A 5,484-nucleotide genomic window follows, 5' to 3' on the forward strand; every position below is an offset into this window, starting at 1 on the left:
CCCCCCACACCCTTACCCATACACCCACCCATCCATCCATCCATCCATTCATCCATCCATAAAAACTGCATTTCCAGTTCATGAGCTGGAAATGAGCCCAAGCATGAGTAACTCAGAACTAGTGGTTTTGCAGGGAAGGCACAGCACTGAGAGGACGTCCTGGGTGATGGGGACAAGCAAGAGCAGAATTTGTGCAGCTGGTGCAACCAGAGGCAGAGGCAACAAAAAGAGTGGTTGCTAATGTGAGAGTGGAGGCTCCTCATGCTGGTACCTAGGGCAACGGCAACACACAGCTGGGAGACATCCATCGAGGGTGTGGGCAATGACGGCACTGGTTAGAAACATTGGTCCTGATTTTAAGTCCTCATTGGAGGAACTCCTGGAATCCCACACCTCCTGTAAGTTGCTCTCTTCTGCAAACAGGGTCTTCATGTGGCTCCCCTCCCTCCATCATGGTCTTTAAAGCTCTTCCCTGGGCTGTGTGTGCCCCTCTGCCCGTCGCCCCCTGTGGCTGGCTGGTGGCTCCCGGTCACTCCTGCACCTGCTGCTGCTCACATGGCTTAGGGGCAGGCAGCCCACCCCCCTCTCCTCTGAGACCTTGCTCTGACGGTCCTTATTGAGATCATAATACCACAATTTTTTTTAAAGTGCACACTTCCAGTTTGGTTTCTGACCCCTCAATTCCCACCAGCAGTCAGCCAGTGTCTCCTGATGCTCTTCCCAGTGTTAGGGTCCGCTCTGGCTGACTGACGATGCCCGCTGTGCAGGGGGTCCTGAATTGGCACATGATGACCCCTCTTTCTGGGGATTCTGCTTCAGAGGGTCGTTGTGGCTGGATCTCTTTGAAATCTAACACGCCACCTTCCTCCCATGTGCCTTGTGTTGGAAACACTATTGCCACATTTTTCTTATCCCACGCACTGGCCTGCAAACCAGCCTCGACATGGCCACCTTCCTCCTCAGGTCCGTTCAATCTGCAAGCTGAGCTGGCCCAGTGCTGATGACCCGGAATGGATTCCTCATTTCCATCCCATTTGCCTCTTCCACCACTTTTAAAAACAGCTTTCTTGAGATAGATTTTACCTATAATACAAGTCATCCAGCCTGGATGGCTCAGTCGGTTAAGTGTCCAAGTCTTGATTTCGGCTCAGGTGATGATCTCAGGGTCATGAACTTGAGCCCTGGGTCAGGCTCCACACTGGGCATGGAGCCTGCTGAAGATTCTGTCTCTCCCTCTGCTCCTTCCCCCATCACGTGCTATAAATAGATAAATTAAATAAATAAATATTGAAAAAGAAAAAGTCATCCTACTCATGCACACTTTTGTTTTTGTTTTTGTAGATGTACAGCTGCGACCACCACCATACAGCAGTCTCTAGCACCCTGTGAGGTCCCTTAGGCCAGCTAATCCCCATCCCTCCCTGATCCCCAGGCAACGGTGGGTGTGCTTTCTGTCTCCACCATTTGACTTTTCTGTGTATTTCACATAGAAGCAATCCTACAGTGTGTGGTCTCTCGGGTGTGGTTTCTTTCACTCGGCCTGTCCATCCCTTCCTTCACAAGCCGCAGCCACTTAGGTTCTCTCCACGTTGGGGCTATTATGAACAATGCTGCTATGAGCAAGTCTGCTATGTGCAAGCTTTTGTGTGGACATACACACGTTTTTTCGTTTTTGGGTTTTTGTCTTGCATAGATACTTAGGAGTAGAATTAATGGGTAGGACAGTAATTTCCTATTGAACTTTTTGAGAAATTGCCAAACTGTTTTCCAAAGTGGCCACATCATCTAACATTCCCACCAGCAATGCCCAGGAGCCCCCATTTCTCCATATCCTCCATAATCGTTGCTCATGTGTCTTTTTGATGTCCGCTGTTCCAGTGGTACCTCATTGTGGCTTTTAATCTTCATTTCCACAATGACTAATGCTGTTGAGCATGGTTTCATGTGCTTATTAAGCTATTTGTCCACTTTTTTGGGTGAAATACGTGTTCACATCTTTTGCTTGGGGATTAGGTTATTTTCTGATTATCAAATTAGAACATCTCCCATTGTTTTTTACCTCCTAATAGGTACACCTATTTGGAGAAATGGCGCCCTTGTGACCTCCCTGTCCCTTGTCTGATGTCTGTTCTACCTTTTCCTAATCCCTGCTCCATCTTGCCCTGCCCTGTCAAAGGCTCTTTCCCCAGGGGTCCCTCGCTGCCCCCTCCAGTGGGAGTAGCCCACCATTCTCTGACCTCCCCTGACTCTGTTTCCTTTGTCGTGCTGGGCTGTACTTGACCTGCCTGTAAGCTGAATGCTGTTCTAGAAATTTTAAATAACAATGTTCTCCGGCACCCACATGATGACATTTGGCTCTAGCTCTGCCCTCAGTTCATCAGAGCAGTCATCCAACAGATGTGGTTTGGTTTTACTTCATGTCCCGGACTGTCACAGCCTTCTTATTTCTACTTGTTGCCAACCAGCTGTTCCTGGCTCCTGACTGGGGACCAAAGAAGGCTCTGGTTTTTTCCTGGGCACTCTCCGTTGGCTGGATCCTTGTCTTTGGCCAAACCGCCTCACCTCTAAAGAGCTCTAAGTTCCCTCTCTTATAGTCTTAACTCCAAATTTAAGAAGTGGTACAGACAAATGAAGTGTGATTAGTTTCTTCTCTTTTTTTGGTTAAGTGCTTGGAAAACCTATTTTATTGTAAACTATTTAATCACCAACATCCTCTACTCATTTCCTTCCCTGGCTTTGGTTGGTTTTGTTTTGTATCTTGGCCTCAACTAAGCATGCAGGCGTGCACGTGGGTGTGTGTGCATGTGCGCCCGGGTAGGTGCCTGAACACGTATGACCAAGGATGTTTGTGGGGCAGCCCTATCCTTTACCCTCTAGCTCCTTGTGATCCCTTTCCTAAAAATCAAAACTTGCTCTGATTTCTTTTCTTATTTTAGTAACCTTTTTCTTATAATAATAACAAAATTACATTTGTCTCTGAAAATAGAATTGGAAACTCCCAGAGAGCTGTTATACTCTTAATATTTGAATGGATTCTATTCTATTGCCTGGATTCTATTCTTTTTTTTTTTCTGATTATATACTTTTACTGAGATATCATTATACTGTACCTACTTAAAGTTTTTAATTCTAACACATCATCATTGTCTTTCTATTACTTCCATAAAATTCTTCTTTTATGAAAACATTTTTAATGGCTGCATAGTATTTCCTGGTCTGAGCACAGTGATAAGTTATTAAACCCATCCTCTACAGATGCACGTGTAGGTTGTTTCTCTTCCTTCACAATTATAAGCAGTGACACGTGGGATGCCCTGATCCCTTTTCAAAGCAGGTTACTTCTTGTGATAAGTGGTGGCATGGTTCATGGCTGTCACATCCATGACGTCCGTGGGCTGAGCACATTGTCTTCCTCTCTGTTTTCAATAACTGGTCTTTTCTTCCCCAGCTTGAAAGCAAAATAAAAATAATGATAAAATATTTATCACTCCAGCCACACAAATTTGGTTCACACCCTTTCTCTTTCTCTACTTTTATCTACGGTCAACTTGGGACTGAACTCAAACTTGGAGGTTAGCATAAAAGGAATTTATGAAGATAAAATGATTAGTGATTGAAATGATAGTCCAAGAGTGGAGAGCCTTCCTTCACTTGCAGGGTAACAACTGTCCTCTTACACTACAGTAGTGACCAAGCATGCAAATGAAGGTTACCAGCTTGCTGATGACTCTTTGGCAGCCCACACATGATCATATGGTCCCCAGAACACCAGTAGATCAAATGAAAATATTGTGTGCATAGTCATCAAGATACCACATGGACAGTGTGAGCTGCTTTAATTATCTTTCAAGGAGAACTCAGCGGCCTCTGGCACATGCAGTCAGCCCACTGGTTCTGCTGGCATGTTTGTGCCCGAACCATTAGGGAAGTGATTTCAAAAGAAAAGTATTAAAGAGGAGTGGAATCTGTTATCTGTTGCCCTCTGCTTAGCAATTACAAGTGGCCAGCCTGATTTTTGTTTTTTTTTCTTAATTTTCGATTTATTCTTTTAGACTTTCAAAAATACAGTGCCATAATATATTTTAGCTATAAAAATTTATGAGCTACTTCTCCCTGGGATATAAATAATGAGAAAGCTAAATTGCATTTTCTGACAATGTAAAAGTCCCATGAAACATTCCCAAAGAAGTTACGTCCACTTAATAATTAAGCAACAAGGGGCGCCTGGGTGGCTCAGTTGGTTAAGCGACTGCCTTCGGCTCAGGTCATGATCCTGGAGTCCCAGGATCGAGTCCCACATCGGGCTCCCTGCTTAGCGGGGGGTCTGCTTCTCCCTCTGACCCTCTTCCCTCTCGTGCTCTCTGTCTCTCATTCTCTCTCTCAAATAAATAAATAAAATCTTAAAAAAAAAATTAAGCAACAAGGAATATGGAATAAGAATTTCATTCTTAGCCAAGTAATAGACCTTAGTGTTTTTGCACTTTGTACCGTGGATGTAACAGGGAGATATTGTTTCACCCAAACTTATCAATGGAATAAATGGATTGGTGTTTAGAGAAGTGCTCAGCTTTTAGAAGCCAGTATGTAATTTCTTCATTCATAAAATAAGGTGCATGAGTGTTTTTGAAGTAATGCTGTTAATGTCCTCGAATGTGAAAAGGTAAGAAATCTATATAGTTAGATTTGTCTATCTATCTATCTATCAGTGAAGGGTCTGGTTGCATCATTAGAACCTTCAGTCCAACAGAAAATATAGTTAGACTCTTAACACTTGATCTTAGCCAAAAGGCCGAGAAGCAATATATAGTTAGTCTTTAAAGACTAACTTTTTAGGCTGCTAATTCACAAAATAAAAACCCTTGAAACGACAGGAATTCTAAAAACCTAAGGTAGACTTGAAAAAGCCACCATTAAGACTAAAACTGGGGAATACTTTATATACAATTGAATTCCCCAAAGAAAACAATTACAAGCTGGATAACAACAACAAAAAGCCTATTTAAAGGCACGGGAGAGTGGCCAGAAGTAGGCAGTGGCAGAGGGGAGTCAAGGGTTCAGTCCCTGAAAGAAGGATTATATGGATCTGTTCCAGTATGCTGGGCACAGTGGCTATAACTTAAGGAGAGAGACAGTCTTTCTGGTGTGAGGCATTACCTGGTGGAGTTAAGGGCTGTCACTGGAAAGGGAGAAGGAGAATCTTGGAAAGGAGAGAGGCAGCCCTAAAATCTGCAATTTCCCCAAGTCCTTGGCTGATATTTTTGAATTCTGTATACATGGGAGAGCTACAGGAAGTCAGAGGAAAGCAGCATCTAGAAGCTGGAAGAATTGATTTCAGCTGCTATCACTGAGGGGAGCAGAGCGTGGACTGTAGGTCCCAAGTGAGAGGGTCTGGCAAACACTTTGGGCTTTTTACTGAAATCCCAGAAGTGCCCCACTTTAGGGGTAAAGAACAAGTCTCAGAACCAAGTAATTTTTCTTAAATAA

General features: G+C 43.9%; 1 pseudogene; it reads right to left on the minus strand.

The window, feature by feature from the left end:
* Positions 1 to 4,664: 4,664 nt before the first annotated feature.
* LOC123325256 lies at positions 4,665 to 4,801 on the minus strand (annotated as a pseudogene).
* Positions 4,802 to 5,484: the final 683 nt, after the last annotated feature.

Source organism: Neomonachus schauinslandi, chromosome 6 (genome assembly GCF_002201575.2).
Source record: "Neomonachus schauinslandi chromosome 6, ASM220157v2, whole genome shotgun sequence".
Classification (NCBI taxonomy): domain Eukaryota; kingdom Metazoa; phylum Chordata; class Mammalia; order Carnivora; family Phocidae; genus Neomonachus; species Neomonachus schauinslandi.